Here is an 11,776-nt window from a genome sequence, read left to right as displayed (position 1 = left end):
GAGCCAAAGTTGCTCACAGCACATAGGGGAATGTAGAAAGTAAAAAGTTAAACAACATTTTGTAACTGACATCCAACCACCTTGAGTAGCCCAAAGATTTTGCACCACACCAAGGGGGGGTGTTGAGAAATATGGTGCCATGGAGTACAAGAAAAGTATGGAGTGAGTGTGAGAAGGCACATCACCAAGTGAGAATTATCCCACATGCAAGAGAAAAGCTAAGTTGTACTCTCGTCATATGAAACGAGGGCATCACAAGCAATGGAATACAAGCACAACACCTCAAGTCTTTTTATGAGTATAAGTTTCCATCTTGTACCTAACTAAACTTGAATCTAAACTTAATTAGCACACACTCATCACAATAAGTCTCTTTCAATTTTATCCACCTTAGGTTAGTAATGTCATTAGAGTAGATTAGTGTTTTGATTAGTGTAGGATTAGTTTATCATTAGATAGAATTAGATAGATGTCTTTTGTTTTGGAGAGCTCGATCCGTGTATCTCAACACATTGTTTGGGACTATTGATCTAGTCACATCTTATACGATTGAGAGTCTCACATGAGAGCTCTAGCAAGCAAAAGCAGAGCTCTAGTAGGCAAGAGCGGATCTCCAGCACAGTGAGAGTAGAGCTGGACCAGTCTAGAGAGCACGCGAGAGTGCAGTTGGAGGATAAAAGAGGGCATCTTTTTGACTAGGAAGGAGGAGGAAAATTGATGGGCTAATTTGGAGCTAAAATGGGGGGTTCATGTGGACTATCTAAAATAGGGAATAGGGGAAGAGGAGGGGGAGGGTTGGGCTCAACAGTAGCAATTGTTGCACATTGGCGTGATCTCCACTTCCTCTTTCGCTCACAAGCTATCCTTTTCCTCTCCTCCTCAAGAGCCTACGGAGAGTCTAGTCTTATCATGTTTTGGCTACTAGGACTTTGAGAACCCATTCTCAAGGAAGCTAATAGAGAGAAATATATGAGGGCTTAAACTAAGCTTTTGAAATGTATGGCTTAAGAGAAATAAGAAAATATTAAAAAATTATATTATATTTGGAGGAAATTTTAATAAAGGGTTATATGTAAAATAATAGCACAGTTATGCATATGTGCACAAATCAATTTAATTAAGAAATCTTACATTTAAGGGACACACAAATCAATTTAATTAAGAAATCTTACATTTAAGGGACACACATTGAGAATTATAAGGTTAAAAGGTTTAAATGCTTTAGACTAAGGGTTAGAAGGTTAAATATTATCCTTACATAAAAAAGAGTGGTTTTTATGAAAAAAGCTAAAAATATATCGAGTCGTGCACATCTAAGCTAATTTATGAGAAAGAGACAAAAGCATGGCGAAAAGAGTGGTATACATGTTTATTTGCCAAAAATTGAGGAAAAGCATGGGTGAGGATTAATATGGCCAAGGACTATTGTGAGGCTTCCAACCGTCACTTTCTAAAAAACATAAAGGAGGGGGAAAGATGATTTTCTACGCCTACCTCAAGAGCTCTATGAAGTTCAAAATCACATAGATTACAATGTCGTACTTGTATTTGTGCCTCGACTATCTACACCTAGTACTACTATAAGTCCCTTTTTTGTCATCGATAAAGTGGTACTTCTATGTATTATGAAGATCATCTTCCAGACAATTTTTTTTAAAGGAGGAGGGAGCCTTATAGTACCTTACATCAAGTCTTTACTCATCCCCAAACTCAAATGTTCCAAAGGTATTTATGCCTACTTCAAAAAATTGTTCTTCATGCTTATTTTTTGTTTTAAACATTGAATTTAATTGTGGTAATATAACCCTTCGTCTATTCCTATTTGAATTCAATTTTCTTCATAATTCTCAAGAATATAGAATTAGCTTTAGACCTTAGTTTACCTTTGTCGAGTGTTTAAGCATATACCATGTGATGTCCTTTTTTAAATTGATTTCTAGATCCCAATTGAAGGTAGAATAAATTTATACCTAGGATGGAAAGTTAAAGGACAGACTAGGATGATTATCATAATTTTCTAAATTTAAAACAATATATTAGCTAATAAATTTCTAGAGGAATAATATATAAATATGCATGAATTAAATAAATAATTGGCTTTAGATGACCATAGAGAATCTAGAAATATTGAATTTATGATTATTATATGTATGGCTAGGTTATGAGATAGGATGGATGAAATCTTTAGAGAGAGAAATTAAGCTTAGGCACAGATTCTAGAGGGAGAATCTAGTTAAATGACCAGGTTATGGGTATAAATGGTGAATATTGCCCCAAATTTAATACTATAGGCTGAAACATTCAAGATTCCTAACACTACAGGCTTAAACATTCAAGATTCCAAATTGCTTAGGCATAAAATCTAGAGGGAGAATCTAATCAAATGACCAGATTATGGGTATAAATGGTGAACATTATCCCAAATTTAATACTATAGGCTTAAACACTCAAGATTCCAAATTTGTTTAATTTTTCTAAATGACGGATGTGACTATTTCTAAAGAGAGAATAAGTTATGCTAGGTTAGAAAGAGAATGTGATATAATTGACCTAGATGCATGTAGAGTAAGTGGATATTGCTATGAAGTGATGAAAATTAAGAAAATGGGACTAATAAATTAAGGAGAACCTATCCAATACCAGCTTCTAGTGGGAGAAGGTATAAATATAGAAAGAGGATGACCATATGTGTAGAGACTATTATAGCGACTTGAATAAGGTTGCTTTTGAGAAAGAATTTGGTTAAGGTAAAAGTGATCATGGATAAGAAGGAGAATAAGTATTTAAAAAGAAAATTAGTGAAGAATTTAGAGAGAGAAAGTAGGCGAATGAGAAAATCCAAAGTTATAATAACATGGAAAGATTGAGGATCTTGTTTGGTTCATTAAAGAGGGCTGGTTTAAATTGGATTAGTTTTCAAGACCATTATGTATGTGCATGACCATCATTTGATTTTAGATCAAGCAAGATTCTTAGAGAGATAAGATTACTCAATAACGTTTATATATTAATTAATGTTTATATATAAGATGGCTCCGTAATGTTTATATATCAGTTAATTATTCTAAGATCAAACAAGATTCTTAGAGAGATACGATGACTTAGTAATGTTTATATATTAATTAATTATTCTATCCTTTTGATTACCCATTCAATGTTTGGCCTTCTCGCGCCCTTAGTCAAAAAAATCCACATTCAAACTTAAGATTCAATCCCATAGAGATTGTTAGTTTTATCACTCGTCACCCAAGGTACTTCCGAACATTTGGTATGTTCGAAACAGTATGTGGTATGTGTTTAGAACATGATTACTTTTGCCCATCTAAAGGGTTTATATGTCTGATCACTTCTCATCCATAAGACTTTACCAAATAAAACATCATTTGACTTTTAATCTAGATAACTCTATATCCTTTGATTATCTTTCATTGTCTTTTTAGAATAATTAACTGATATATAAACATTATTGAGCCATCTTATCCCTCTAAGAATCTTATTCGATCTAAAATCAAATGATGGTCAAGCGCATATATGATGGTCAAGCGCATATATAATGGTCTTATTCTTCGAGAGATAAGATGGCTCAATAATGTTTATATATCAGTTGAACCAATTAGGCAACTCCAGTGTAAGGTAGCAACTCAGTGTAAGGGAATTCCATGCTAAAAAGTGTTGAGTATGATCTCTTATTTGTATGTGAATGATTGTCATTAATTTAATACTTATTCTTGAATTTGATAAATTATTAAAGTGATCGGTGGCACGGGGTGAAACTGGAGAATGTAGAGCTTGTGGAGGTACTGCATAGGTTGTTATTCGATGTGAGTTGCAACTACGGGGTGGCTCACATGACAATGGTCATTATTGAGACCTTGAACCCTCAACAATCAAGCATGGGTGAGCTTCTGGTATGTCTAAGGGAACGATGGCATGGGCTGAATCTATAGAAAAGGTGGGGAGTGTCAGGGGAAATTATCCTCCATGGCATCATGGGTAACAAGTGAAGGCGAGGGAGTGGTACAATTACGGCCAACCATTCATTCCTGATGGGCCTCAGAGATGATGGGCTTGTGGGCAGGTCCTGTGAACCCAGGGCCTATGAAGGGAAAGATATGATCATGGCACGCCATTGGTGGTAAATTGAGGATCAAAACCATGGTAGGTTTATGGTGGTTATTACCAAGGGTTGATGATATGAGACCATGGTAGGCCAACCACAATAACTGAGAGGGATTCGAAAGGAAAATAACTTATTTTGACATTTTATGTATTAAAAACCTTTCTATATGGTTTCATAGAGATTGTTTTCTTATTCATAATTTTGGGTATTATGATTAAGTGCGTGTGAGTAAAGAATCTGTTTATTGATGGTGTGCTTGAATTCTATGTATGTTCACGTGTCGGCTAGGGAGCTTGCGTGAGAAACCTTTTCTATCTAGGCACAACCCACCTTTAAATTGAATCACATTTCATGTCTATATGGTTTATTAGTGGCTAGCCCATGGGCCGGATGGGGTCAGGCACGGCCATTGGATTTAATAAATGTTTCTGGTAAGGGAACGAAAGGCTTGACTAGATTAGTTAAGATGAAAATATATTAGACTTGACCATAGTTTAATTATGAGTCTTACAGATTTCCTCCCCAATTTTTATATTGGTGGTTGCTCGATTGCTAAGCCTCAGAGAGCTGCCAAATAATTAGCATTCATAGAGATTGTAGGAAAAAAAAACCTAAGATTGGTAACAGTCCGGAGGAATCCCCCTCTTTTCTTACAGAAGGGTGTTTCCTAGTTAAATATGTGAAGCTACAAGGATAACCTTTGCCTAGGATATCAGAGGGAGAGGCCCCGAGAGAGGTACTCTACCCAAATAAGAATAGGTTCTACTTGATTATATTTAGGGGGTAGGGTCCTCACATATAGTATCAAAGCATCGGATTATTAAAATTCAGGTTATCTAGAGCTATCATACTTAGGTGTTTCACGATCTTAGATTACTAATGATAATCATGAGTATGACTGTAAGGAGTCATTATTATCTGTGAAGGAAGGTTAGGATTCAGAGGTAGCCCTCATCTTATTATCGCACTCCAAAAGGAGGTATCCCTAGTTTTAGCCGTGGAAAAACCTTGGATTACCTCAATCAGCTAAAATGGTAGACCCTATGATTAGAGTAGATATCTAAAAGCAAATATTAGATGAAATGGATGTTAGAAATATTGACCCAAACATATGGGTTATTTTCCTAAGGTCTCAATACAAATACAAGACATTTACTCTTTATTCATACTAAGAGGAGGTGCCTCTTTCTCTCCTACATTCCCTCCACCATTGATGATGTATAGAGCTTGGCCTATAAATTGGCACATCTAATGCAAAGCAATGGGCGTGTGATTATCATTATCACTTCAGCTAATTTCACTAATTATGCTTAATTACTCATTATGATTTGTTTAATTTTTGAACCTCCTTGAGCTTATGGTTTCTGCTACTCATTATGATTTGTTTAATTTTTAAACCTCCTTAAGCTTATGGTTTCTGTTTCAATCTCCTCCTCTCCTCTCTTCCATTTTCATCAAATGGACCAGCACATGCAGGATATCTAGAAGGATATCAAGGCAGCTCAAGATCATGAGAAGCAAAGCGGTCCAATCGTGAGTTTGAAGAAGGGAATATGGTGTTCATTGGAGTCAAGAGAAGCCCAATTTCCTTAAGCAATTATAAGAAATTATCACCAAGATATTGTGGACTATTATGTAATCGCAAGGAAGGTTGGGGATTCAACATACAAACTTTTACTACCCCCTTACCTATGTGTTCACAATGTATTTCATGCTAGCTTACTTAAGAAGTATATACCTAGGCCTCAACATATGCTAGATGATGACTAAGTGGTTCTCCTACCTCAAGGTCAACCACTTATTCATCCTCTGCTGTTGCTAGTAGATAATGAATAAGTGGTTCTCCTAGCTCAAGACCAAGTAGAAATCAAACTTGAGGCTATATCTTGGACATCAGAGAGAAAAGACATCACAATAGAACCCTTCAGGAATTCTTATCTAAATGAAAGTTCTATCGAAGTGAAGATGCGACTTGGGAAAAGGTGGAAGACCTATTGAAGGACTATCCCCATCTTGTGAGATGAGAACATCTTGAATTTTAAGTGAGGGAGAATGTAATATCTCTCCTTACTAGCCCCCAATATCTCTCCTTACTACCCCCATTATCAAAATATACAAATTATCTATAGAAAGCTCAACTCTTGAGAATGTAATATCCCTCCTTACTACCCCCCAATATGAAAATATAAAAGTTATCTATAGAAAGGCCAACTCTTGAGAATGTGTGTGCAGAAAGAACATGTGTTAAAGATATGTACTTTGGAGAGAGAAGTGTTTTAAAGCCAATAAATATTGAGAAAAGTGAAGAAAATAGTCTAAAACTAAAGGTGCAATGAAAAGTTGCAATATGGAACCTTAGAAGATTTATTTTGACCCCCATAAATGTGTATAAGTGCACATATACATCCTCCACATCCTTAAATCATAAAAATAAGTTAGTGAGAGAAATTTAAATATATGGCTTTAAAGAAATATGAAAATATTAAATATTAAATTTAGAGTGAAAAATAATAAGGGGTTATATGTAAAATAATAACACATGTGCATATATGCACAAATTAATTAAATTAAGAAATCTTACATATAAGGGACACATATTGAGAGTTGTAAGGTTGAAAGGTTTAAATGCTTTAGAGTAAGGGTTGGAAGGTTAAATATAGTCCCTTACAATAAAAAATAGTGGGTTTTATGAAAAAGACCCAATATCTGGAGTCATTCACATCCAAGCTAATTTTATTAGAAAGATAAAAGCATAGTGAAAAGAGTGGTATACATGTTTATGTGCCAAAAAATAAGAAGGAAAAGCATGGGTGAGGATTAATATGGCCAAGGACTATTGTGAGCCTTCCAATCGTCACTGTCCAAAAAAATAAAGGAAGAGCTTTGTGAAGTTCAAAATCACCTAGATTATAGTATCATACTTGTATTTGAGCTCAACTATCTACACCTAGTACTAGTTTTTGTCATCTACAAAGTATTGGTGATACTTATGTGCACTGGGGAGATCATCTCCTAGGCTCTTTTTTCTTTTAAGAAGGAGGGAGTCCCGTGGTAAGCCTTTACTCATCCCCAAACTCAAATGTTCTAAAGGTATTTATGCCTACTTCCAAAAATTATATTCTTGTTGATTTTTTTGTTTTAAAAATTGAATTTGATTATGATAATTCAACCATTAGTCTATTCCTATTTGAATTCAACTTCCTACATAGTTCTCAAGAACAGAGAGATAACATTAGCCCTAAGTTTATCCCTTTGTCAAATTTTCAAGCATATACCATATGATACCATTTTAAATTGATTTCTAGTTCCCAATTGAAGTTATAATAAATTTATACCTAGGATGGGAGATTAAATGGTAAATTAGGATAATTATCATAATTTTTTAAATTAAAAACAATATATTAGCTAATTAATTTCTAGAGAGAGAATATATAAATATGCATGAATTAAATAAATAATTGGCCTTAGATGACCATAGAGAATCTAAAAACATTGAATTTTATGATCATTATGTGTGTGGCTAGATTGTGAGATAGGATGGATGAAATTTTTAAAGAGAGAAATTAAGATGAGAGAGAATCTAGTTAAATGAACAAGTTATGGGTATAAATGGTGAATAGGATCCCTAATTCAATACTAAGGCTTAAATATTTAGGATTCCAAATGTGTTTAATTTTTCTAAATAATAGATGTGACTATTTCTTGATCAGTAAGTTATGTTAAATTGGAAAGATAAACTGATATAAATAACCTAGATGCATGTAGAGTAGGTGGATATTGCTATGAAGTGATGAAAATTAAGAAAAATGGGACTAATCAATTAAGGAGAACCTATCTAGTACCAACTTCTAGTGAGAGAAGATATAAATATAGAGATAGGATGACTATCTATGGAGAGACTACTACAATTATTTAAATAAGGTTGATTTTGAGAAAGAATTTGGTTAAGGTAATAGTGATCATAGAGAAGAAGGAGAATAAGTATTTAGAAAGGAAATTAGTAAATAATATAAAGAGAGAAAGTAAAAGAATGAGAAAATTTTACATCCAAAGTTATAATAACATGGAAATATTGAGGGGTGTGTTTGATTTATTAAAGAGGCAGTGGATTTAAATTGGTTTAGTTTTCAAGATCAATATGTATGTGCATGACCATCATTTATTCTTAGATCGAACAAGATTCTTAGAGAAATAAGATGGCTCAGTAACGTTTATATATTAGTTCATTATTCTGAGATTGAGAAAAGGACTATGAAAGATAATTCAAGGATGTAGATTTATCCGAATTAAAAGTTAATGTTGTTTGATTTAGTAAAGTCTTATAAATGATACTTAAACATACAAACTCTTCAAATGGGCAAAGGTATAGGATTGAATCTTGAGGTTGAATGTGAAAATTCTATTGACTGAGGTCATGGTGGGTAAGGCTAAACCTCGAATGGGCATCAAAAGAATAGATCCAAAAAAGTTGAACCATCTAGTCAACGCTAATGAAGGAAGGGAATTCCATGCCGAAAAGTGTTGAGCATAATATATTGTGTATATGTAAATATTTTCATTATTTTTATACTTGTTCCTAAATTGGATAAATTGTTAAGTTGATCAGTGGCATGGTGTGAACCCCATACTAGAGAATCTGGAGTCTATGAATGTTCTATGCAGGTTGTTATCACATGTAAGCCACCCGAGAGTGACACATGTAAGCCACATGAGAGTGACTCATGTGATGGTATCACGAGATTGGGACGTTGACCCCTCATCACAATCGAGCTTGGGTGAGCTTCTAGGATGTCTAGGGGAAGGACGAGGGAAAGGGCGAGGTAGGCAATCTCTGTAGAAAATACGAGTATCATAAAACAACAAGGAATCGATCCTCCATAGCATCGTGGTATATCTGGCCATAGGCGAGGGAATGATATGATCACAACCAATTCTTTATCTTCACACTCCTAATAGGCCTCAGGCTAGCACCAACCTCGAAGCCGATGTAATAGCAAGCACACCAACATTGCACCAGCAGCCAACAAGGTGAACCCACTACCACACAAAGCCACTCACAAAAAGAAGACCGCATTAGGCTTCTAATGGCCTTTTGATAAGCGATAATTAACACAACATCAATGTTCACATCTTTCCAACAAATTGGTAAGTCAAGGTTAGTGCTTCACCCTCCTTTTACTGCTTATTTTGGCTCTCCCCCACTGAGAGAGTAGAGCGCTCCCCCTGGAGAGTAGAGATTGTACAACTAGGATTGTTTGTAGGTACCTCGCTAGATAGCTCAATTGCTAAATCACTCTTAACACCTAAAGAAAATTTTGTTACCACCAACCTAAATTAGCTTCCACTTACAACTGAACCCTTGCAAATTTTTGGTGTGTAGTCAATCCTCTTCACTGACATCCGTTTTTGCCATTTTCACTTAGGAACTTTAACTTGAGCAATCCTTACTACCTTGTACTCCATTCAGCACCCATCCACAAACCCCTACCTTCCATCGATTGCACCCACTAATGGTCTCACCCATCCACCAATCATCGGCACCCATCCATGAACCCCTGCCTTCCACTGATCGCACCCGCCAATGGTCTCACCCACACCTTATCAAGGCACTCCGACAATGGATCCCCTTCTAGAATGAAGCATCCATGCCCCATGCCAATGCTTTGCATGCTTGACTTCGATTGGGTTGTCTTGTTTTGTCTTCATTCATCCCTTTTCTACTCAATGACTCAATGACTCAATCCAGTCCTCTTCCCATCCATGACTCACAATGCTTTGCATGCTTGACTTCGATTGGGTTGTCTTGTTTTGTCTTCATTCATCCCTTTTCTACTCAATGACTCAATATCCAGTCCTCTTCCCATCCATGACTCACAATCCCAAAGTCCACACTCTCATAAGGGCTACTATCTTCCATTTGTATACCATATACTAGGACTTCCTGAAGATGCCACCAAAGAATCCTCTATCTTACCTAATCATATGGGCATCCTAATCACAGTTTATGGACCCATCAGATCCATGCACCCAAATGGCGATCTTCACACTTAGTGAGGATTCATTCCACTACTCTCTGTATCTCCTTAACAAGGCGCACAATTGGCCTACATTCATGATAAGCAAGCGAGGTACACAGTTGCCCAAGCAATCAAAACAATGCCACATGCCCAAGGGCAAGCATGTCAACATTTCACCCCCAAGCTGAGGGGATTTGTAATGCTTCCCTACTTCTGTCCGTTGACATCACCATGCACCACTTCAAAGTAAGGCTCATGAACCACCCTGATCCATTCGTCCATGTCTAGCAAGCCACCCAATCGTTCATGGCTACCAATGTCCCTGCCAGACAAGGTCTCCTCAATTTTTCCATTCTCATGGGGACACCCCACCCTTAGTCACACCCGCCTTATCAGACTCGTATCAGTGGTGGCCAACCTCATGAAACATTAACTACCAATTTTCAATCTCAAACCGTGTGTAGGAGTCGAAGAAAATAGTATGAAATGTCCACCCTTTAGCTGAACGGGGACGCCCGGACGCTAGTGTGCCATCCTAGTGAATTGGTATGGTGGGTGATCCCACATTAAATATCGGTTCGCTACTAGTGTTATTGGTATAGCATGAGACCATGCTTGATGGGTGTATGTTGTTGAGGTGTAACAAGCATTGCTATGCTTTATGATTATATTGTGGTCAAATTGAAACAAGTGGACTACACTAGACAACTGCACACGGTCGAAGCGTAACAAGTGGTTTATGCAATTGATGTGCCATGCTAATTGAAGTGTAACAAGTGGTAACATATGCCATTCTAGATGATGTGTATAATGATACTCTTTTCATAGTGAAACAAGTGGTGAGTATATGTTATGTTTGTGCCAATCAACATTTCATATTGGGATTAATTATGGATACGATAATTAATTGAAATAACTAATGTGTTTACTTTTGTGAGATAGGTGATGAGCATTGTGCGTGTCGCACATGGATGATCTTGTCTATATCATCTCTCGGATTATTATTATTTCATATTATTTTGTTGGCCACGTGCCCAAAGATTGTACAAATTATGTATGCATGCTTGTGCGTGGCCTTGCTATATTATTAGCACGTATGCTAGTGTGAACAAGCTCTAGTTCTTGAGCTATTTTTATAAAAGTGGAAAAGCGAGCATGCACGACTATTATTAGCTCCTTGGGGTATATATTGAATATAATTCTTAAAAATACTTATGTTGTGGAAGTGGAAGCTACATGCATGAGAGGAGAGATTGCACCCAATCATGTGTTGATGGTGATATCTACTCTATCTCATGTTTTATTTTATGCTATGCTCAATCTTGTCAATTTGATTCTAGTTTATAGTTTGTTCCTTAATGTATATGTGAGTTTTGATTAATATTTCAAGAACTACATAAGGTCCCATGTGATGACAAGACTATCGAAGAAAGAACATTGTTGGAGTTTCACTAGCAAAAGCTTCTACACTGGCCAACCTTTTGTCCAATGCACATGCATGCCACCAACATTACATCCATAGGATCTATATGTATTCAATACATAGGTACCATCGACAGTCATCCAAGTATATTTTTGGACAGGGGACCATGACAAGTGTAAGCCTATCCCATGGTACAACCCATCACCCAGACCTTCC

This window comes from Cibotium barometz, chromosome 62 (assembly GCF_041138505.1).
Source record: "Cibotium barometz isolate CiBa-2024 chromosome 62, ASM4113850v1, whole genome shotgun sequence".
NCBI lineage: Eukaryota > Viridiplantae > Streptophyta > Polypodiopsida > Cyatheales > Cibotiaceae > Cibotium > Cibotium barometz.
Note: the sequence above shows the minus strand (reverse complement) of the source record.